The sequence below is a fragment of the Mustela erminea genome, chromosome 10, assembly GCF_009829155.1.
Source record: "Mustela erminea isolate mMusErm1 chromosome 10, mMusErm1.Pri, whole genome shotgun sequence".
NCBI lineage: Eukaryota > Metazoa > Chordata > Mammalia > Carnivora > Mustelidae > Mustela > Mustela erminea.
Window position 1 is genome coordinate 57,445,457 of NC_045623.1, and position 24,840 is coordinate 57,470,296.

The 24,840-nt window shown below is 43.7% G+C and overlaps 1 protein-coding gene and 1 pseudogene across 4 annotated transcripts in view; one reads left to right on the top strand and one right to left on the bottom strand.

Annotated features, from left to right (window-relative positions):
• Window positions 1-24,840, bottom strand: part of ROR1 (receptor tyrosine kinase like orphan receptor 1) — a 409,050-nt gene that overhangs the window by 49,883 nt on the left and 334,327 nt on the right. The gene's annotated exons all lie outside the window — the stretch shown is intronic.
• On the top strand, window positions 15,351-15,510 carry LOC116568311 (annotated as a pseudogene).

Sequence of the window (24,840 nt, forward strand, 5' to 3'; positions counted from 1 at the left end):
AATCTTACACGTTTAAAAAAAAAAAAAAAAACTGTAGTAGCAGCAGAAATTCATGTTAAAATAAGGATTGATTTGTGAAGTACTAAATGGGAATATAGTAATTAGACCAGCAATATCTGTTAGACAAGAGGTCTCTGGAAAAAATTTATGAAATTCAATGGGTTCTTCAAGGAGAAATGTGGAATAGTGGTGGGTTGCTGGGGGGAGGGGCTCATATTTTTGGTATTCAGAGAGCAACAATATAATCTCTGCTTACTAGGACTCTACACTCCTCTTCCTCTTCAACCAACAAGTTTGTCGAAGCCTTGAGCTGAGAATAAGAGGTCATACAGTTAAGGCTGGGAAGGCTTCTGGAGGAGGTGACAGCTTAACAGAGGAATAATTCAATAAATCATGGATTCAATGCAGTTGGCCTTGAACAACACAGGGGCTGGGGAACTGAATCTGTGAATAACTTTTGATTCCCTGAAAACTTAACTACTATTAGCCTACTGTTGACCACAAGCCTTACTGATAACATGAAGAGTTAATTAATTTATTTTATATGTTACAGGTATCATATACTGTATTCTTATAATAAAGTAAGCTAGAGAAAACATTATTAAGAAAATCGTAAGAGAAAATACATTTATAATGTTGTACTGTATTTACTGAAAATAACCCGCCTAAAAGTGGGCCCCCAGTTCAAATCCATACTGTTCAAGGGTCAGCTATGGTATGCTAGCCAAGGTAAGTGGAGGCAGAGGCAGAGTAAGGCTAAATGGGACTAATGGGAGGAGGGAGTAGGATAAGCCCAAGGGTTGGGTGTTAACCTGCAGAGTCTGGGCCAGTAAAGAGGTTCATCATTCCATTATTTCTCTGTTATTTCACTCAAATCTTGGATTTTTACCTTGGAAACAAACCAGAAAGTGATGTGATTAGGGATAGTGTGGCAAACAGTGGGACTGGAGATCTAAGACTGAAGATTAGGGTCCAAGATGGTTGGTTCAAGCTTGAAGGGGCCCAAGCCATAATCTCCCATAAGGACTTGCAATAAACCCAAGAAACAGAGTCTAGAACATTCAGCAGTTTCAATGGAAAGAGCTGTGCCTGTGTCAGAGGTGACAGAAAATGGTGTGAGACTGCTGGCGGAGATGGTGGGAAAGGGGACAGTGAACTCAGGCAGGCGCCATGCCTGTGGCTGTCCCCTGGGCCTACCATCTCATGGAGTCATTCAGTTGCAATGGGACCTTGCAGGCCTCTGGTCCAACCCTTTCTAAAGGTGAAAGAACCAAGAGTGAGTGGCTGTGTGACTTGATCGAGTTCACCAAGTAGTTAGATGGACAGAGTGAGTGCAGTGGAAAGAGAGGCCTTTGGAGACCCACAAAAATACCGGGTTCAATCTTAACAGCTGCTTCCTAGCTGCACGTGGCCCTTGGCTAGGTATGGAGTCTCTCAGAGCCTAGATGTAGGGAAGAGAATTGGGATTAAACTGCCACTTCTACCTCTACTTGGTCTGCTCCCTAAACTGCCTCCCATCCCATTAAAAGGGATGGGCCCAACCATTGCCCTGCACAGGTGGATCTTACCCTCCTCACTTGCTCATGGGCATTGTTCTGGCAACTGTTCTTTTTCTCTGTTTATCACCATTTCCCCCCATCTCTATCAGATCATTCCCATCAATACACCAATGTGCTGTAATATCTCCCATTTTATTTTTTCCTTTTATTTTTTAATTTTAAAAAAGATTTATTTATTTATTTGCTTGTTTGTTTGTTTGTTTGTTTGTTTAGAAAGCATGAACATCAACAGATGAATGGATCAAGAAGATGTGGTATATATACACAATGGAATACTATGCAGCCATCAAAAGAAATGAAATCTTGCCATTTGCGACAACATGGATGGAACTAGAGCGTATCATGCTTAGCGAAATAAGTCAAGCAGAGAAAGACAACTATCATATGATCTCCCTGATATGAGGAAGTGGTGATGCAACATGGGGGCTTAAGTGGGTAGGAGAAGATTCAATGAAACAAGATGGGATTGGGAGGGAGACAAACCATAAGGGACTCTTAATCTTACAAAACAAACTGAGGGTTGCTGGGGGGAGGGGGTTTGGGAGAAGGGGGGGTGGGGTTATGGACATTGGGGAGGGTATGTGCTTTGGTGAGTGCTGTGAAGTGTGTAAACCTGGTGATTCACAGACCTGTACCCCTGGGGATAAAAACATATGTTTATAAAAAATAAAAATTTAAAAAAAAAATTAACAATGGACTATACGGTGAATAACATAACATAATTAAAAAATAAAAAAATATGTCTTAAAAATAAATAAAAAATTAACAAGTTAAAAAAAAAAAAGAAAGCATGAGTGGGAAGGACAGAGAGAAACCTAAGTAGACTCCACATTCAGCACGGAGCTGGAAGGTGGGTGGTGGGAGACTGATCCCATGACCCTGAGACCACAACCCCAGCTGAAACTAAGAGTCAGCTGCTTAACCAATTGCAACACCCAGGTGGCCCTTATTTTTTCCTTTTAAAGATTTATTTCTTTATTTAAAAAAGAGAAAGGGATAGCACAGGACCAGGGGAAGGGGCAACAGGGAGAGAGAGAAGGAGAGAAGCAGGCTCCCCTGCTTTGAGCATTGAGCTCGATCTAATGATCCTGAGTTCACCCAAGCCAAAATCAAAAGTTGGATGGTCAACTGACTGAGTCACCTAGGCGTCCCTATCTCCCATTTTATTTATTTATTTTTTTTAAGATTTTATTTATTTGACAGAAAGAGATCACAAGTAGGCAGAGAAGCAGGCAGAGAGAAAGGAGGAAGCAGGCTCCCCACTGAGCAGAGAGCCCAATACACGGCTCGATCCCAGGACCCTGGGGTCATCATCTGAGCCAAAGGCAGAGGCTTCAACCCAATGAGCCACCCAGGCGCCCCTATTTCCCATTTTAAAACAAATTCTTTTTAGATTGTGTCCCTGTTCAACTACCTCCATATTTTTCTGCTCCTGTTTATAGCAATACTTCTCTCAAAGGAGTTCTCTACACCTGTTTCCCCCAGTTCTTCCACTTGCTCTTGGACCCAACCCAATCAGGCCTTTGCCCTTCCATCCACTGAAAGAGTTCCTGTCAAGGTCAACAATCTCCATGTTACCAAATCCAATAGTAAATTTCCAGTCTTTATCTTTAGTGATTTAGCAGCAGCATTTGACACAGCTCATCACTCTTTGAAACCCTTTCCTTCACTTGGCTTGCAGGATACTGTTCTCACTTGGTTTTCCTCTTATTTCTCTGGCTGTGCCTTCTTGGTCTCCTTTGCTAGTTTAAGACTTCAGTCATTGAGAGTCCTCAGACCTCTTCCTTCTACTCCCACTCCCTGCTTGATCTTCCCATTTCCTGGCTTTATTTTTAATTTTTATTTTTTATAAAAAGAGAGTGAGCAAGAGAGCATGGAGGAGGGACAGAAGGAGAAGGAGGGAGAAAGACTCTTAAGCAGTCTCCACACAACAGCAGGGAGCCCCATGCAGGGCTTGATCTCATGACCCTAATATCATGACATGAGCCAAAATCAAGAGCTGGACACTTAGCCAACTGAGCCACCCAGGCACTGTCTCCTAGCTTTAAATGACCACTTCTGTGCTGAGGACTCCCCAAATACATATCACCAGCTGAGAATACTCTCTGAACTTCAGCCTCCATATCCACTTGGGTATCTAAAAGGAATTCAAACTTCACATGTCTAAAATTGAACTCTTTATTTTTCAACAAGATCATTTGTGAGTTCTTCCATCATCCCCGTAAATAATAATTCCTTCCTTCCAAATGCTCACAACAAAAACTTCTGGGCTCTCCTTGACTCTATACTTTTTCTCATAGCCCTATCCAGACCATCAGCCCATGTTTTCACCTCCTTCAAAATTTATACCAAACCCACCTTTACTGAACTCTGGTTCAGGCCACCATTACCACTGCATGATCTTTCCCAACAGCCTCACAACTAGTCTTTCTACTCACATTCTTGACCATCCTCCACCGTCTATTCTCAACATGGTGGGCGGAGGGAATCCTTTGAGGACAGAAACCAGTTCATATCCTTCCTCTGCTCAAGCTCTTCCAATGGCTTCTCACACTTTCTTCTCACACTAAGTGGAAAATGGAGTCATTACAACACCCTTGCATAGTCTCCTGCCACCCCCACCATTTCTCTGACCTCAAGCTTATTGCTTTCCCCAACCCTTACTCGTCTAATTAGTATCTTAGTATCAGATATACTCTCTATCTGTATCTATATCTACTGATACCTCTATTCTTTATATTCAGACTTCATGGGGACAGGAGATTTGGTTGGTCACTGCTACATCCCCATTGTGCCTAGAAAGTAACTAGTTGTTGACAAAATTTTTAAAAATGTTAGAAGAGTGAATTAAATCTCCCTCGCTTTCATTTTAACTTCTGGTGGTGGCAGCAAAGAGGGAGAGCCCGAGTTCATGCAGCAACCTGAAATACATAGTCAGATTTTCCACTTCCCCATCTGGGCAGTCAGCCTCCCCATGAATTCTGTTGAATGGAAGGAGAGAGGGCGACCTTTATCAGTAGCAACATTCTAACTTGAAAACGAAATTTGTTTTCAAAGCTCTTCTTGAATTTGAGCCCTCTCCTCCCTCCTGGCTTAGGTGCCCACCGCCTCTCAGTTGTTCACCAGAACAGTCCCCTGACTGGGAGGTTGGCCTTTAGTCTTCTGCTCTTCCCATCCACCCTTCATGAGGCTGTCCAAAGGCCACTTAACATGGAAATCTGTGTCACCCATGTAGCTGACACTCCCCATAAACCAGACTGGGATCCTCAGGTACACAATAACGATATCACTTCGATGGATATAGGACTGGAAGGCCACGGATTACTTAGCAAGTCTAGTTTTCAAGTTACAAGGGTTCTCTCCCCTCTTCTTTATTTCTTCCACCTACCTTCACGAGATATCAAGATCTTTCTTTATGCTCAATGATATTCTCAGCTTTGAGGTAGATTTTTAAAAGTAATCTTTGACTTCTAGCTATGGGCATCATTTGTAACCATACCTAGATGTTTGCAAAAGTACTACATTGCTCCACACAGAAACTACAATGTCAACAACAAAAAGGTGGGGTGGAGGGGAGAATAGATGGTTTTTTTACACCTGCCATGTGCCAGGAACACCCCTCAAGGTAGTAGTATTTTCCACATTATCTAGTTGAGGAAACCAACGTTCAGGGATTAAGTTTCTTGCCCAAAGCCTTAGGACTCACTCCACATTTCCTGCTGTTCCCATTATGAGAAATACTATAAAAAACATATACGAGAATATATATTTAGTAGAAAAGACACAACACAAAGCAGCATCTGCACAGATAATGCTGCTATATAAACTAGTTATAGGTACACAGTCAAGGAAGGAATTTAAATGGAAAGGGTTGATGTTGATTTTATCGGACCACATGTCTTCTAAATTGTCCCAGTGCTTAATAATGATACGGTAGTTAGATTAAAAGTATTGTGAAAACAAGCTTGAGGGAAGTTGCTCACTTGTATGGTATACTGCTTAGTCAGCAGAAGGGAGAGAATTCCTCAAGCAGTAGTTGGAGAAGGCTTTCTGGAGAAGAAGGTAAGGAATAGATTTAAAGCCAGATAGAAAGAAGATGAACAAAAAAGATCCCCCCTTGGCAGTCTGGCTTGGTTGAAGGCCTCGCTACCCAGCAAGGACTGCTCCCACCTCCTAGATACTGACAGGAAAAATGCTGGCCAAGTAATGTTTCAAGTTTCTCTGGGGCATTACCTAACAAGCAGGATGCTGGGACCGATCTTGGCATTGCTGACTGGAAAAGTCACTGGGCTGGAAATCAGAAGGCCAGGGTCCTTGGTCCTGATTTAGTTGCCAAAAAACTTTATTTCCATCTAACCTTGGATAGGTCACTTAGCCTCTTTTGTCCTCATTCACTCCATTTGTAGATTACAGAAGTCAAACTATACAGTATGTTCTTTCCAATTCTAATCTTTTATGGTCACTCCAGTTTGAGGTCTCATTGTGTCCCACCAAGACAGTTGTGGTCGCCTCCTAACTGGTGTCACTACCTCTTTAGCTTGAAGACTGATCCTTCATGCTGCCACAGGATGAGCTACCTAGTAGGTAGACCAGATCACCTCCCGCTTACAACTGCAGTGGCTCTCCACTGCAGAAAGTTCACAGCGACAGCCCTAGCAGGTTAATAGGGATTATAAGGCCCCGAATGACTCGCTCCATCCACCTCTTCAGCACCTGCTACTGCCTCCCTTAAAACTCCAGGCCCTAGTGATAAAGAACAGCTCACAGTTTCTGAGGACATCGTGTTGTTACAGACATTTATGCCCCGGCCATTTCCTTCCAAGGAACCCACTTCCACCTTTCTTCACCTGGTTCACTGTCCTAGCTCAATCTTACTATCTTTAACGTTCTTTCCAGAAACCTCCCTGATGAGTCCCTGAGCAAATAGATATGCTCTCTCTAGCATTCTACACCTACTTCATGCTACTGTGATTAATATTGATATGTCGGTTCCTCTGCCAGGCAGAATGTTCCTAAAGCACAGCAGCCATTCCTATTTTTCTCTATAGTCTGAACACATCCCTAATCTCCCTCCCAGGATATTCAGCATGGTCGTAGCAGCCATCCAGTAAGTGTTTATGAAACTGTACTCTATGCTTCTCAGGTACAGCTACAAAGACTTGCTTGGGACTCCAACACCATCAGCATTCGGCAAGCCCGTGTTTGAATATGATCCCAAAGGTGGACTAAGGCAGGTTCCATCCCTATTTCTCTAGTGCACTTCGCTAGCTCCCCAAGAACCCTGCAGCCCCAAATCTGTTAGTTTCAGAGTCGGCAGGTCAGAGGTAGCTTCACCACTTCCCACCTCCTTCCCCCAGTTCCTCTAACCAGAAACACAAAGTCCTCGCAGTCCTGGTGTCCAGGTTGCTGTTCTACAGGCCTCGCGGTACAAAAGTGTATCGGACTCCACTAGGGTATTATTTTAAGCATTACTAACCACCCCTAGCCTATCAACTCCTTTGTAGTCATTTCCAGTTGGAATGTCTTTAGGCTGAAAAAAGACAGGTTTGTGAAAAAACATAAACATCTCTGGTGAGAGGTGACATATGTTTTCTCCTAGTGAAAGCAAGGCACTCCTGTAGATTCTGCAATTTTTGGACACCGCATAAAATACATCTCTTGGGCAATTAATCTCCTGGCAGGCTTTGAGTGAAGCAATGACTCCATGTTTTCCTTTGTCATTGTTAGAGAGTTTAACAGTGCATCTATCTGCTTTATTCGCGTCCGGAAAGCCAAAGACCGCCTTGGACCTCTGCAGCAAGCATATGTAAAAACACTTAGTGTTCACACGTTTGATTTAAATATTGACAAATTTTTTCATTAGAACATTAAACCCTCAGCTTTATTCATCTTAAATGCTTTCCAGGAGAGTGACTCCCCCCACCCCACCATAGGGTGACTCCCAGTAACTCAATACAAACCCTATGAGCGCGAGTAGCACGGAACCTGGTAGTCTATTGTGCTCACATTCTGTGGTGAGGCAGCTGTAACTGGTTAGAAACCAGTGCTGGAAATAGTATTTGGAGCTTTCTTGGCAGATTTCTTACATCGTTATTCAATATGAACTGCAAATCATATGCTCGTAGTTATGAAAATGTCAGGAAACTCCTAGTGTTCATGCTTTGTTTGACAAAGCTATTTTAGAGCAGTGTTGGAAGGCAGAAGAACCCAGCATTTGGGATGTAGAGGAAAAGAACATGCTCCCATGCCCAGCCCTTACTGAGAAGTTGATAATTCAGTCCTATATGACAAGAGCTCAGCTCTGAACTGATGGACGTACATTTCACGCAGTCTTGATTGGCCCAGGATATGTGTCAGAGCTACTAGAGATCTGGAAGGAAATGCAAGAAACTTTTTCACTTCTTGCTCAGTTTGGATCAACTGAGCTTCAGAGCAGGGTCAGCAAACTGCTGGACTCTTACTCTGGGCGGCTGAGTGAGGCCCCCAGGGACAGGAGCAGGACTCAGGCAGAGCCGAGAGAGAAGGGTAAAAGCAGTAAGGGGAAGAGAAAGGAAAAGACTTGGTGGAGAGAAGGGAATGGGGAGGAAAGGGAAGCAGGGGGAACAGAAGGAAGTGGTAAAGAAAAGCAAAATATGAGATTATTTTCACATCTAACAATAATGAAGTGGATTTATATAACGCTTCCACATAATTATAATTTAAATTTAGATTCTTATCATGCTCTTGTAAAATATGCAATTCTTCATCTACCCTTTAAAGACAATGATTGTTGTGGATATTTTGAAAAATAGAAGCACAAAGATGACAATTAAAATTACCTTATATCCAGAACCCCCAGATACTTGCTATTAACATATAGCATATATCTTTATGCACACATAGAACCACACAATTAAATTCTTTTATTGAAAAGTAGAATTATACTGGACGTAATTTCTTCTCTTTGGTGTCATATTCATTTTCTATATCATTCAATATTCTAATAAATCCTAAATGATTTTTAGTGGCTACAATTAAACATTTAGGTTGGGTCCAACCTTTCATTATTTATAAAAAATGTTGAGGAGAGCCTGGGTGGCTCAGTCGGTTAAGCATCAGACTCTTAATTTTGGCTCAGGTCATGATCTTAGGGTCACGAGATTGAAGCCCACATGGGGCTCTGTGCTGGATGTGGAGTCTGCTTAAGATTCTCTCTCTCCCTCCTCTCTGCCCCTCCCCCCTCACGCTCTCTCTCAAAAAAAAAAAAAAAATGTTGGATGAATATCCCTGTGTATGAATCGTTATATACATCTATGGTTATTTCCCTAGGCCAAAAAGAATGAGTGGAATTATTTTCTAGGCCAAAGGTATGCATAGCTGCAAGGTTTTTAGATAAGTTTTAAAGAGTCTTCTAAGAAAATTGTTATGATATCTACTTCCACCATCCACATTGGACAGTGTCTGTTTCCCTGCTCTCACTGCTAACAAGTACCTGCAAGGTAACTACTATGTCTTATCACTTTTTTTTTTTTAAAGATTTTATTTATTTATTTGACAGAGAGAGAGAGCACAAGTAGGCAGAGAGGCAGGCAGAGGGAGAGAGGAGGAAGCAGGCTCCCCGCTGAGCAGAGAGCCCGATGTGGGGCTTGATCCCAGGACTCTGGGATCATAACCTAAGCCGAAGGCAAAGGCTTAACCCACTGCTTAACCACAGGTGTCCCTGTCTTACTGCTTTTTAAGACTGTATCTCATTTTTATCCTCAGTGAAATTGAACAGCTTTTTCATATGTTCATGTTTGTAAAACATTTGTATTAGTTATCATGTAAACTCCTTGCACATTTGGTACATTTTCTCTGTTCATTCTACTGTTGCTATTATTATTCTTGTTAGGTGAAGAAACCGATTTTCAGAGGCTGACCGACTTGTCCTAGATCACATAGTTAGCAAGTGACTAATTTGGTTTTTCTAAGTCAGCTTCATGTCATGACAAGCTTACAAGCTTACAAGGATCATGAGAATCTCCTAAGTCTAGCATGGTAAAACCAAAGCCCCAATCCACTGAACACCAAAATAAATAAAATCAAGGAAATCGCAACAGTACAACAGGGTGCAATGCCCTGTAATGAAGAGTGTCAGATATCTTGTTCCTTGATTATAGTAGCCAAGCTCTGAGCTTAGAATATTTGCAAAGAACAGCAGTAGCCTAATAACCACATTTATAATGTGTTTCATTCCACTGATCTCTAGTTTCCTTTCCAAATTGGCAAACCTTAAGTAAATCTGCAGAGAGATGATGTGCGGAGAGATGTCAAGGAAGGTGAGGCTCCCTAGGGTACATGTGGATGGCATATTCTACTGGTGAGAGAGGGTAGGAAGCTTCCAGAAAGGCTGATTGAGGCTGGGGCATTCAAGAGTTGGAATGTATTCTGAAATGAGGGAGGAGCCGTCCTGTCTTCCTATATACTGGTCAAGTTCAGCTAGAGCATCAGGCTCTACTCTGGGCACCAGACCCATACGCATACACCATCATTCCTGGAAAGCAAAGAGACCAGGTTGGTGAAGAGAACTAAACTCAACCACAAGAGGAATGGTTGAAGGAGCGAGAGAGGTGACTAGGGAGGAAGACCTGAAGGAACAGGAGAACGTTCTTCAAATGCTTAAAGGAGACGCTGTGCCCCCTACTAGACAGGTATGCTCTTCAAGTTCCCCCTTCACCTCCTATCTCCAGTATCCTGGCACATGGCAGTCAGCGAGAAAACACATTTACTCACTGATAGCCTACTAGGTGCCAGACACCCTACCCGTGGGGGAAAGACAGAGCCCCTGTCTTAAAGGAGTGCATATATTTAAGGTACCTAGTACATGGCTATTGAGGGTGGAGGAATATAAAAGTGAATGAGTGAAAAACTATACTTATCAAAACGGTGAACAGGAGGGAACACATGGACTGAGATGGCAAATGAAGAGTGTGTCCTCAGAAATGGCTGAAGACCAGGAAATGCCCATGCTTAGAAAGCTGAAGCCAGGTTTGCAGAGAAAATGCCAATTAGTTCCTTCTCCTCCATTATCACATTACCAAATCACATCTTCAACTAAGCTCCAGCTGGGTAAACTGCATTTCCCGTCCCCTGCTGTTTTTATGACACAGTGCAAGTTGCTTAACCTGATGCATTAGGCAGCTCACAGATTGGAGCCTGTCTGTCTTTCCAGTCTCAGCCTCTGCTATTCAGATGAAAAGAAAAGAATCAAACAGAAAACTCCCATCTGGAGTCTAAGTGCAGGTGAGGGTGGCCAAGGGAGGCACCTTCGATGACGTTTATTGGTTCCTTGATTCCACAGGGATTAATTGAGTGCCTGATCTATATCTCTATCATAAGGGCTACTACCTGGTAAGGAGGGAATAGCAGGAAGAGATACAGCAGTAGTTCTAACCATTCATGCTGCAGTACTGAGTGCTTACTATGTGTCAGTCCCAATTCTAAGCACCAGCACTCAGTGGCATACCCTGTGTGGGGCAGGGGAGCTGTCTGATGGATGCAGCCAAGATCTGTGGAGAATTTAAAAATGATAATGAAAACAACTATTAAGCTAGTCTGCTTTTATTACCATCATGGAACTGTGATTCAAACAGTGTCATATAAGATACTCCTTTCTACCAGGTGGATGATCCCACTGCCTGCCCTAGGTATGCCCCTGCAGTTGCTACTGCAGCGAACAAAACATCCCCCAACTCCTGCCCCAATGAAGCTTACATTCTGGGGGTGGTGGTGGCAGGGGCTCTTTTCTTCCATCTTGAATAGAACTGCCCCTGTTAACTGGTCAGAGACCAGAGTTACATGTGGCTATGTACCTACATCGTAGCCAGAGACTTGTGAGCGTAAGTGACACGTACCACCTCTTGAGTCAAGTCCTTGTAGAAAGAAAGTGAGAAAGGAAGGAAAAAGGAAGGAAGGAAGGAAGGGGTGGGAGGGAGAGAGAGGAGAGCCATGGACAGAGGGGGAGAGAGGGAGGAAAAAAGGAAGGAGGGAGGGAGGAAAGGATGGAGAGAGGGAAGGAAGGAAGGAAGGAAGGAAAGATAGAAAGAAGGTTGGTTGGTTAAAGAGAGGAAGAACAGAGGTCTGTGCTCTTAGAAAGGAAAGGGTGTGTACCTGATGGGAATGTGGTCATAAAGATGCTGAAGCCATCAAGGACAAGATAAATGCCAAGGGTTGAGTTTGGCAGAAAAATAATAGACTGGGTCTGGGTCTCAGGATGGGCATGGGGAACAGAGCTACACTTCTAGCTCTGGGCAGCAACCTCTGGACGAGAGAGAAATCAATTTCTATCTTGTTTAAGTCATTTCTATATCTATCTACCTATCCATCCATCCATCCATCCATCCATGTGTCTATGTTCTATGTATTCATTAATCTATTACAACAGCCTACACTGTATCCTAATTAATACTGAGAGTAGACTATAAACAAATAAAGGAAATACCCAGTGTGTCCAGTGTAAGTGTACGCAGAAAACTGCAGCAGGGGTGAGGGAGAGTGAGTGCTGGTGGATGGGAAGCTACAATGTCACTATTGCTTTTAGACCTACATGGCTCATTATAGTAATTGCTAGCCACACCTGCCTGTTGTTGAGTACCTGAATGTGGCTGTTGTTGAGCACCTGAATGTGGCTAGCCCAAACTGAGATGCATGGTAAGTGTAAAATATACTCTGACTTCAAAGATCTAGTACCCAAAGCATGAAAGCATAGTATCTCATTAATATTTTTTATATTGATTACACACTGGAATGATAATATTTTGGATCCGCTGGGTTAAATAAAATATATTGTTAAGATTAATTTCACCTGTTCCTACTTTTTAAAATGAGAAATGTAAAATGACATTTACATTTTACATTTACAAATGTAAAATGACATTGTGTGGCTCACATGACGTTTCTACTGGATGGCGCTGCCTTAATCTCCCTTTAGCAACTCTGGTCCTGTTCCTCCCTCTTCCCTCTTCCTTCTTCCCCAAGGCTGCTGCTTCCATCGTGTCACTGACTACCCCCAACCCGCCCAGGTTCCAGTCTTTCCACAGTCCTCTCCAGGGGAGAAAGTCCTGCTCTCTGGGTATGAATTTCATCAAGAGCAATCATGATCATCCATTAGACTCCTTCAGAGACCCAGGAGAGAGTGGCCCCTACTTGTAGGCAGAGAGCACAACTACCTCTTTGGAGAGCAGCTGAGAAGCACCAGAAGGCTTTGTCTCTCAAAAAAATACCCTTTTTCCCAACTGGACCACCACTATACATGACCTTACCCCATGAAGGCTTTGTCTTTAACTTTCATGTTTTTGTTTCTAGAAGGCCCAGTCAAAGAAAAGTGGTCTTTGGAAACTGAGCTACAGTGTTCAAGAGGAAGGGCTTCGTGTCCTGTACAGCAGGGTTCACATTCTAGCTCTGCCCTTCCCCACCTGTATGGTCTTGAAGAATTTCTTGGCTGTTTCAGGTATCCATTTCTCCAAAGCCAGGAAACTATGACCCACACCTTACACCACGGTTCCACCTTTAACACACGTGCCATGGATACAGTCCAACTCTCAGACTAAAGACCCCAGGCCCCTAGCCATCCCTCTTAAGAAACTGTTTAGAATCAGGAATAAGGATAAAAAAAATATGACTACAGGGGTATGAATCACCTTTGCTTCCACTGCCTCATGGAAAAATTCTGCCAACAGGGAGTGGGCTGGGAAAAGCAGTAAAAGGGGAACCACATTCCCATCAAGTACACACAATAAATGTCAAAATTCCTGTCATGCACGTACGGCATTCTACCTGGAGGCTAAGGGGTCAGAGCTGTGCACGAAAAAAATTAATTGAAATGGTTCTTCAAGAAGAAGGGAAAACAGGGCAACATGGCGTAGCCTCCGTGAAATGTCCTTTTCACAATAGCCCTCAGGTTACGCCACCCCGAGAAGGCCTGTCAAGGTGATGCTGGCTGACGCACGATGAAGTGTTTCATTAACACTGTCAAATCATGACAACATTTACGGGTCCAAATGCTGCACCTTCACGTGTTACTCAGACATAAATCTTACCTGACTTCACAGAGCTGGGAACAGTTGACATACCAACAGCTTTCATCCATGAATCACATCGGGGAGTCAACGCTTTCTATGCATTATTCCATTTCACTCTTACCGCAACACTGGGAGCTGGCTAGACTTAACCCTAGTTCTCCAAGCCTCAAAGAGCCTTCTCGGATTTTCCCCTGATCAGGGGAGCACCAGACTGAGGGTGAGAATCGGATCCCTCTAATGGTTGGCGATGCTGCTAAACATATAGAAAAGTCAGGGGCACCACGTTTGCATTTATAATACAATATTAAATTCCCAAGGATGGGATTTTACCTTGAATATTTAAATTATTTTTAGGGAGATGAAACGCTAATGAACTGATCCCCCTGACTAGAAAGCGGACTGGGAGTATGTCCTTGATCGGGAATGTCTCCGGGAAGGCCGTGCGCACTGCAGAACATATCGGGGAGGAAGGCAGGGATGGCAAACCTGCCAGGGTGAGGTCGGGGCATTTTTAAACCTCTGGATCAGGGGCGCCTGGGTGGCTCAGTGGGTGGAGCCTCTGCCTTTGGCTCAAGTCATGGTCTCAGGGTCCTCGGATCGAGTCCTGCATCAGGCTCTCTGCTCATCAGGGAGCCTGCTTCCCTGTCTCTCTCTGCCTGCCTCTCTGCCTACTTGTGATCTCTGTCTGTCAAATAAATAAATAAAATCTTTAAAAAAAAAAAAAAAAAACAAACCTCTGGATCACTTTGCTTATCCATGAAATGGGAAGATTTGTCTCTGCAAGGCCTGGATCCCTGGGGTTTTGTATGGCAGTGTCTGTGAAAATGTTTTAGTTGGCCCTAAAACTCCACCTGAAGTCTACCAGACTGCTCTGTGGACGCCAGGGGATACAGAAAGGCAATAGCTGGGGGAGATCTGACTTTTCCTACAGGCCTGAGTGATTTGGAAAATGTGATTTGTATAACTTCTTCCCTCCCTCATTGGTTTGAGGAAAGAAAAATATCCCTTTTTTAAAAAAACCCAAACCAAATTAGAGTTGAATTAGAAAATAGTGTTACACGATGGGATCCTGCTTACAAAGCACTTTCCACGCATTATCTCATTTGATCCTCAAAACCACCCTCAGAGGCAGATGTTTTAAAGATGAGGAAAATGAAGGGAATGACTGGCTTCCACTGGATCACTGGCTGTCAGCCGGCAAGGTGAGGGCCCGAGACCAGGTCTGTTGACGTGAAATCTAACGTCCTTTTCTTCGCGTAGTTTCCTCCAAGCTGAGCCTCCGTTCTCCCACTTCCCCATCTATTCCTTGACCAAAAAACTGTTTAGCAGAATATAATTCAACATCACTGGTCAATCACTGGTCTTTTTAGTTAATCAGGTGTTGGCTGAGGAGCATATTTGTTTTTTAGTACTGTCCAGTATCTCAGAGGGTTTGAAAGACAGATTATACTTGACCTCTACCCTCAGGGATCATGTAGTCTTTCTAAACAGATAAGATATAAAGTGTCGGAACCGCAAGAAAGGCAGTGCATCAAATCATATTGCACGGAATCTTAGTGTGATAGACTCAACAGAGGAAAACACCACAGGAGGCTGGGAGTAGTCGGGGAAAACTTCCTGGAGGAGGTGGAACTTAAGCTTCCTCTCAAAGTCATGGCAGAATAGAGGCCAGAGGCCAGTTTCTGAGTCCCAGCTAAGTATTCTCCTTCATACAGGTTGGTGCCGAAGGGAGGGGAGTTTATATATTTAAAATGTCTTTTAGCAGTGGCAGTATCGTAGCCAATGAGGTTTATCCGAGGCGCGATTATTGCTAATTGAAAATGTCTTTTACTTTAAACACACATGCACACACACACATACCACTAGTCCTGCCAAGCAGAGAATGCTTGTTTTCTAAGAGTGGTTCATATACTAGTCAAAATGACCATCATGACATCAGTAGAACTGGACAGTGTTCAGAATAACATATTCACTGCTCTTGTAAAAGAGCTATACTTTCTGAGGCAGCACTCATTTAAAAAAAAAGAAAAGAAAAGAAAGGGCATTCTTTTATGTGGCTTTCCCAAAAATGCAGCCGGGAAATCTAAACGCCCAAGTAGTAAAGCTGCGCCTTTTGAAAGCTTCTTTATATCTAACATGTGCAGATTCACCAGGACTAACATTTAAAAAACTGGGACACAAAACCACGGCGCCCTCCTTTCAAGTTTGATACAGCCGGTGTAATGTTCGACATCACTGTTCATAGAAACACTTTTTGATCTGAGGAGATAGGAAACATAGCCATCCCCTGGCTGGAATGTAAGGATCCTACAGAATAACAGGGATTAACTTGAAAGTGCAGGGGAGTGGGATGGCCTGGTTTCCTTAGAGACCGAGAGTCCACAAGTTTCAGCACATTGTAAATCTGTGTCCCGCCTCAAGCCAAACTCTGGGTCTGGCATAGAGTAAGTACTCAAGAAATAATGTTGAATGAATGTTAAGAAATGTTGAATGAATGATGAGCTGCTTTCCTTGATGATTTTGTACTCTCTAGTATTTTGAGAGCCTTATTATAAACATAATAATATTGACCATTCGTTGGCATGTGTATGGTAAGCACTTTAGAAATATGATCTTATTTGCACCATACAATAATCACAAGTGGCAGATTATCATTACTCCCATTTAATAGACCAGAAACTGAGGCGTAGAGAAATGAAACAATTTTCCCAAGTTCACAGCCAGGTCCTCTCAATGCCTAAGCTCATGATTCCAACCTCTGTTTACAATGCTGCACAATCTTGATGTGTATCAGGCAGGAAAAGAGAAAGAGAAAGAACAAAGGCAGATAATAAAAGCAATGTTAATAAAAATACCTAGTATTTATCAAATATGTATACTTTTAAAGTAATATACACACTCTCTCTCCTTTAATTATCATTACAACCCTAAGAGGTAGGTTCTAATCAGCCCCTCATACAGAGGAGTAAGATGAGACATATATATATAAGAATTTAAGAAAGTTGCTTAACGTCACCTAGTTAAATAAGAAGTGGAATAAGGTACCAGATACAACACTGCACATATTCACTTATCCTTTACTTTAAAAAAAAAAAAAAATCCAAACCAACTTATTTTTGTCTCACTTATCCTTACTTTACGAAAATTGGACTACAGCAATTTAACAGTCAAATGATTCTGGTTAATTGAATATTCTAGTTAATGGAAAATTTACTGCCAGTTGGGTGATGTCCCGAGCCTTGGCTTTCTCACCTGAGCAAAGGGAAGGTGGGACAGGTTGAACATGGTTCATGGTCCCCGCCAGGAAGTGACTTGGGCAACACTAGGAGCCCCTCCTCACTCACCACTTCTCCGTGGTGTTGAAAGGCAGGTGACGCGCGTTTGAATCGTGTCAATCAGAAAAGGCCAAGTGCCAGGTTTGTTAACGCCACTGTACACCACTCGTCGGTTGATCTGTCAGCACTTCCAATACCTGGGCCCTGGGTGCAGAGCAGAAAAGACTGAGCATGTCTTCCCCACCTTGTCTTTAAGGGTGTGGCAGGGCCACGGGCCAGGTGTTCTTCCAGTCCTAACCTTCTGAGGAAGCCAGCTCTGTCCTTCACACCTGCCCTGGGCTCCTCTGTACTCTCAGCGACGCGGCCCCTCCCCCATCAGTCACTCCTCCAGAAACGACTCCTCTTCCGCGTCTCAACATTTCATACCATAGTATCGATGGGGTGTTCACTGACTGGCAAGTGTCCTATTTGGCTGAGGATTTCTATATATTCAAGGAGAATTCGAGGAATTCTGCTTGACGGGCCCAGCTATCTCTATGTTGGTCGTGTTGCAAGTTGCCGGTGGCCTCGGGTTGCTGAGATGGGCAGCAAGGGTAAGAAGCCGGCGTCTTCCAGCACCATCTCATGATTCAGTCATCAGCTGGGTCTTTTTGGTTTTCTCCTCTCCACAGGTGAGACTCATCTGGGGCCCAAGTTCACCGATCGTGACCCCACACTTCGCAAGTTAAAGGCATGGAGGCAGAATTCCCAGGAAGAGGAAGAGAATGGATTGTCCTCCCCACGCCAAGCACTTTGAACTTTCTGCCTTGTAATCGGCACTTGTCCCCATAAGTCAGAGTGTTAGTACCTTCACAGTATAGGTGCAGGTGGGAAGGGGGTTGTTAAATGTTCAAGCTGCACCTCCAACCCAGATGTGTCTGACCCCCAGAGAAAAATCCCTGGATATTTTTAACTTGGTGCTTTTATTATCTGAGACTAAAACCTGGAACTCCCCCAGATGAACTTGCATCTGGATTTCCTCCAAAGTGAGCTACTCTTTGGAGTTTCAGCTGGGGGTTCTTGACAGACACATGGAACTTGAGATGTTGTGACATCTGACACATTAAACTGGACACACTGGTAATCGTTTCTGTGTAACACTGCCCCCAAATTTCTCTTCCTCTTTGTCCCTTGTTTTTCTTGATTACACTGGGTAGGGGGTGAGGGGAGGAAGTCCTGATGGGGTTAATCTGTCTTCCAATTTGAAACTGTAACACTGGCTTACTGACTTCTGAGGAGTGAGATTCTGGGCCATTAACTACCACATTAACCTTTAGCTTCTTCATCTGTAAAATGGGGCTAATGACCCAACCTCCTACTTGCTTATTAGCATGCTGTGGAATAAAAAAAGAAAAGCTTTCTATCAAAGCCCTTCATAACCTGCTAAGCATTAGGTCCACTTTTACTACGTGACTCATTCTTTCAACAGACATTAATAATGCCTCTTTGTGAAAAGCACAGTGTTATGCTCTCTGGTGGATACAGAGGAATAAAAATGTAATCTCTGCTCTTAAAGTATGTATATTTTTGAAGAGACATTTACATGAATAACTATAACAGAATGTAGAGAGAAAACAGGCATCAGAACAAAGAGAAACATAAGAGGCTATGAAACCACTGAGCAGGGTAAATGATGCGGATTCAGGAACATGAAAGAAGCAATCTAGAAGATAAAAATCTATGCAACTTGGCACTGTCTCATTAAATTTTGCATTCATGGGGTGCCTGGGTGGCTCAGTCTGACTTTGGCTCAGGTTGTGATCTCAGGGTCCTGGGATCGAATCCCACCCCAGGCTCCCTGCTCCATGGGGAATCTGCCTGTCCCTCTCCCTCTGCCTCTGTCTGCTCCCAGCTTGTGCTCTCTGTCTCTTAAGTAAATAAAATCTTTAAAATTAAAAAAAATTTTTTTTGCATTCATTCATCCGTTAAACATTTACCACATGATTACGTGCTGGCTAGTGTGTGAGTTACTGAGCCAACGTGGACAGGTTGAATGGGAAATGCTGGCAGGCTGTCTATGGGGCAATGTCCCATGGGAAGTTGGTAATGCAGGCTTCAAGCTTAGGAAGAGTCAAGGTTGATTGGCACATTGCAGTCATCCTTACAGAGCTAGCAGTTGAAGCAATAGGTACTGATGTGCTCCCCCAGGTATACAGGTGAGATTACATAGTGGGTAAGTTGGAAGGGTAGGGACAGAAATTGTGGGGTGTCCACAAATATGAGGTTGAAAGGAAAAGAAATTAGCAGAGTAGGTGAAAAAATCTCAGAGAGGTAGAGAAAGGGCGAAAAAATATGAAAAAGTGGAACCAGTACCATCCCATTCAACAAAGACAGATATCACATTGGCCATGGAGAAGAAACCACTGACTTACCAGTTAGGAGCTTTCTAGTGTTCCTTGCATTAGCATATAGTAACCCTGATAGCATGTGTGGATTTGCATCCCAGTTCTGTCCCTTATTAGCCATGTGACTTCTACAACCTAAGCTTATTTCTATATTTCAGTTGAGGAAAATACCTTTATTTTTTACCTATGATTATTAAGAGGACTCCATAAATGCAATAGCCCTCACCCACAATAGCCCTTAGGACAATTCATGACACATGAGGAGCACTCAGTAACTGTAGCTGTGACAGGAGGGCCAATCCATATAGAAAGGCCTGTTTTTCCCAAGCTCTTGGCCTCTGACTTGAGGGGCCAAAGCTCAACCTCATATTTGTGGATCAAGCCCTTCATCCTCTGCCAGGCTCCCACTCATGCGGGACATCCCCTGCTTCCTGATGGAACCCAAGGCTCGGGGCTGGCATTCTCGGGAAGGTATGTCATGTGAACCATACCATTTTCTGGGGCTTTTGCTGCAAAGATGACCAGGTTTTGGAAATATATATAAGATGACTTTCGATTGAGGAGCTCTGGGTAAACCACTGGAAACAAGTCTTAAAAACCATCATAGTAGACCAGGGTGTAAGTTGTGGAAAGTGAACCCAGATCTGACACGTGGTCATAAAGAAATAAATAACAGGGAGATTTTGTTACTTTTAATCACAGCTTTTTAATCCACAGGTTTTCTGTTAATGGGGTCCAAGAATTTAATTAGCTTTTTCTGTTCTTTGTGGCACCTCATTTGTCCCCATTATTTTACAGTGGAGGCACAGAAATGTGGAATGACTAGTTCACATCTATCTTCTCAGAACCCAGTTCCCTAACCTGCCCTGTGCTGCCCAGTTGTGGGCCTGCAGACATGTACCGAGGCCGTGAGTGTCACCAGATTAGAGGACAATTCCCTAAGGCTTCACAATGGCCTACAGGCCTGTGGCCCAGCTTGTCGGGGATCTGCGCTCCTGAGTGTTTTGGGGAAGTGTGGCAAAACTGTTAAAGTGCCTTTGAAATCAGTTTAGATGGTGGGAGTAGGAACCTGGGGAAGCTAAATTTACTTACAAGTCAACTGGATTAGCCCTGAAATAATTTTCCTTGTGTAAACCCAATTTTAGGGTAATGCATGAGCTAAATTTGGAGCAAGGGGCTGAGACACAGATTTCCTGTGTTGTCGAGCTCCTGCAGATCTCAGCAGATAACAAAGCTATTATCCTGGCAGAAATGGAAGCATCCTCAAATCCTGTCAGAGGGCAGCACTGACAAAAATTACAACCAAATGTAGTTTTACACCGATTTGCTTTCTTAAGTCTGGTTCTTAAAAGCAAAACATTCCCTTATAGGAGAGGTTTAGTAAAAAACATAAGAATGCTCTTGCTTAGGAAATCCCCAGGGAATGCTGGGGAAGGACAGCAGATTTCTGATAGAAGAGAGAGGATTTGGAACAAGCTTCTGAAACAGCACAGCACCACTGCCCCTTCCTTCTTTCTCCCTCTCCCCCCTCCCTCCCTCCCTCCCTCCCCCCTCCCTCCCTTCCTCCCTCCCTCCCCCCTTCCTCCCTCCTCTCCCCCCCCCTTCCTTCCTCTTCTTTCTTTCCTTTCTTCCTTCTTTTTCCTGAAATTACGTTGGCTCACAAAATACAGTCTGAGAGGATTTTTTAAAAACCGTTTCACGTTGAAGGCCTTTACCCCACTGCTCTGAACATACTCCCTTAACCCTTATCTACTCTTGGCCCCTCCAGAACTATCCTATATTCTGCTTCCAAAATACATGGTGCTTCTGAGGAGCTTGTGAGAGAGTGTTCAAACGTCCTTGCCTTTGTTTCTTATCTGGTGAAATGAGGAAGGCCAAAGTTTAACCCTCACGAGGAGAAAGAGATTATGTAGCCAGTGAAAACTACAGGATTTTCCATTAAGATACGCTTGAATTGCATTAGCACTAACCTTGAGATTCAAAACAAAACAACCCTCATTAGTTATCCTTTTCAGGTAGGAAGCAAGAAGAAACATGGGCATGGGAGTTAGAAGACCTGAGTTCTAATCCCAGCTATGATACTCGCTAGTTGCCTGCCCTTGGGGTTCAAAGTCAGAGAGACCTCTATTCAAATCCCAGCTCTACCTCTCATAGGTTGTGTGACCTTGGGAAAGTTACCTGCCATCTCCGACCCTTACGTTCCTTAATGTCAAATGGAGGAAGTAGTATTTACCTCTGATGTTCTTTCTTCCCACATTATCATTTATCTAAGTAATAAAATCTGGTTAAAATGGATAATATGGATAAGAGGAGAATAGGTGGATTTTAGAACCAGCCTAGGAGGAAAGTGAGCCGCCTTCATTGCTTTGGAGTTTAGATTTACACACTGATTCTAATCACAGCTGCTCAGTCATACATTCATTCCACAAACACTTAATTAAGCATTGTATATATGAAGAAAACTTGCCCTCAGGGAGCAGTCAGACAATCCTATGCAAAAGGGTCAAAGAGGGGAGCCTGGGGGTGCAGAAGAGGGCATATGACCTTGAACTGGTGGGTGGGGGGAGTGATGTGAAGGCTTCCCAGATGAAGTGGTGTCTAAACAGAGAGCAGAACAGGAACAACAGCAGTGAGAATGTTCCAGATGGAAAGAGCAGCCCGCACTGAGACTGCTGAGCGAGGGACAACTGAACGGTAATTCAGGGTTCTGAACTATAGAGGGGTCCAGGGTGGGGAGGAGGGCAGAAGAGGCTAGAGGGGTAGAGCAGGATGGGGCAGATTAAGAGTGTCTTTACGCATCAGAGAAAGGTGTCTGTACTTATCCTGAGGGCAAAAGAGAAACACAGGAAGATGTTAAACAGCACAATCATTCTGCAGCTGGGAGAGTCACGTGACTCAGAGCTCCCTGCAGCTGGCTTGATTTTCTTTACCAAAGGGCATCCTCTGGAATTTAGGCCTGTAATGATTACGAACCAACCTTTTGGGCCGGCAACATGAGGTAGATCGGTTCCTAAATACAGTATGCCTCAGACCTACAAGTGCTTACAGTGATTACTTTTAGTGCTTAAAATTGAACAAATCCCTCCGGGTCTTTGGGCGGGGACTGCCCGGATCAAAGGCTCTAATGATTTGCAAATTGCAGCCCGTATGCTAAATGCTACTCAGAAATATTATTTGGTGGTAGTAGATGGAAACCCGTTTCAAGTATAGACATGAGTGGTACATGAGTGATATATATATAGGGTCTGAGTTTTATCAGCCTGCAGAGTCAGAGTAAGACCCTTGGAGGTCAAAAGCCCAAAAAAGACCACATCTTCCCTGCCCATCCCACCCCACCAAGGTGCTGACAAAGCTCAGGGAAATCCTGGGCACAGTGCTTCTCCAATTGAGGTGTCCAGAAGATGCACGCGAGAGAATGTACACTTTGGATACCCTAAGAGAATGGGCCACTGATGCCAACGGTCAGGAAGTGCTCCTGGGGATTTGACTCAAAAGTCCAGGGTGGGATCCAGAGATGTTCATTTCTCACAAGCTACCTATGGGCTGCCCACCAGACTTCGAGAAACATGGGGCTGCGGCTAGAGGAGAGTACCATCCCCCAAAGAGAAGAAGGGATGAAGGTGACCCTGAGCTTCCTCTAAAGCAGGGCTTTATTTGGGAATTAGCCCTGGAGTTTCTTCCTTATGTCTCTACCCTGAGCTCAACCCTAAAGATTCTGATTCAGCAGGTCTAGGGAAGATCCCAGATCCCTGAGGCCCTTTGAAAAACTCACTTCCCCCAGTTCTTCTAGACATTTGGATTCAGTAGGACTAGGGTGGGGTCACGTCCCCCAAGGGATGCTTGTGATCCCATGTAACAGAAGCTTGTTGAAACTAGTTGCTAAACCACTTCCTCCTCCCGCCCTGTCCTCGTAAACCCCAGGATACAGGATGTCCCTTGGACCTCTGCTCCCTCATTCTTCACTATCATTACTGATCGCTGTCACTAGTGATCAATATCCAGTCACTTTTTTTGTTTTAAAATGTGGTATTGGGGCGTGTGTGTGTCTGTGTATGCGTAGGGTGGAGTAAAGGCTCACTCAACATGTCTTGCTCAGGGCTCAGGAGCCCCACAGTGATTCCCATTGCGGCTTCTGCTCACATCGCTCACCTCCATCCTGGAAGTGGGGCGCCGAAAAGCCGAGCACATCTGGTTATTGGAGATTTTGCTAGACCACATGTTTTGTGACCTAGCACTTAGAGCTAACAAGTGAGTAAAAACAAAAACAACAAATGGCTGAAGTATGATGCTCAAATCAAAACAAAAATTTGTATAACTATATAATATAATTAAACATGTCATTTCCTTGCCATTAAAATGATTATTATTTAGCACAGGGCCAAATTTTGACCCTGCTGAATATTCATGGCTGGCTCTCTCGGAACACAGAGGTGGCTGGAGAAATAGGCTCTTTCTCTCCCCTGCCTCTGCTTGATGAATGATTATTTTACTTAGTCATACAGCATGTGAGACCACATTTGAAAATACCTCAGAGGCGAGGCCTAGTACAATTATGTTTATAAACATGGGTTATTGTAATCAGCCCTAAGTGGAGGGCTTAAAATAGAAACTTAAAATGTGAATCGATAAAAAAAGTCTGTACAAATCAATCAAAGGACTTAATTTGCTGGCACTTTAAAGTGTGTTGTGAAAATGTATTAACCAAACCAGACTTTGAAAAAAGAAAAAAAAAGACCCCTAGATCCCTGCTTTAACATTGAGAAAACACAAAAGTCAAACTGATCCCAGGGTCCTGGGATCAAGCCTCATATTGGGCTCTCTGCTCAGCAGGGAGCATGCTTCCTCCTCTCCCTCTGCCTGCCTCTCTGCCTACTTGTGACCTCTCTCTCTTTCTCAAAAAAATAAGTAAAACCCTAATAAATAAATAAATAAATAAATAAATAAATAAATAAATGGCAGCGCTAGTCTTCTTCACACATGAGCATTTCAACAACCCTGTGACAGCTGCATCATCCCCAATTCAGATGAGGAAAGGGAAGTTCATGAGGCAGCAATGACTTGTCACCTGCATGTTCCTCCTTAGTGGCAGGGCAGGGACTCTGGAGGGAGAGACCGACACACTGCAAAGCACAGGCACAAAGGTGTGAGGCAGGGAAAAAACAAAAAAACAAACCATAGCTAGAAAATAGAAGAAAAGCAGGTGTCACAAAGGACCGTACCGTGGGCCAAGAACTGATTATCTGTGCGGGGCCAAGACTTGTAGGACTTCGTATTGATGATTTTCCTTCTTTACTCATCAGCATTGTCCTTGCGAATCCCAACACACATGGCTTTAAGTAAAAATAATTACACGAAGATTGGGACGCCTGGGTAGCTCAGTGGGTTAAGCCGCTGCCTTCAGTTCAGGTCATGATCCACGGATCCTGGGATCGAGCCCCGCATCGGGCTCCTTGCTCAGCGGGGAGCCTGCCTCTCTCTCCACCTCCGCCTGCCTCTCTGCCTGCTTGTGTGCTTTCTCCCTCTCTCTTTCTGACAAATAAATAAATAAAATCTTTAAAAAAAATTTAAAAAATAATTACAAGAA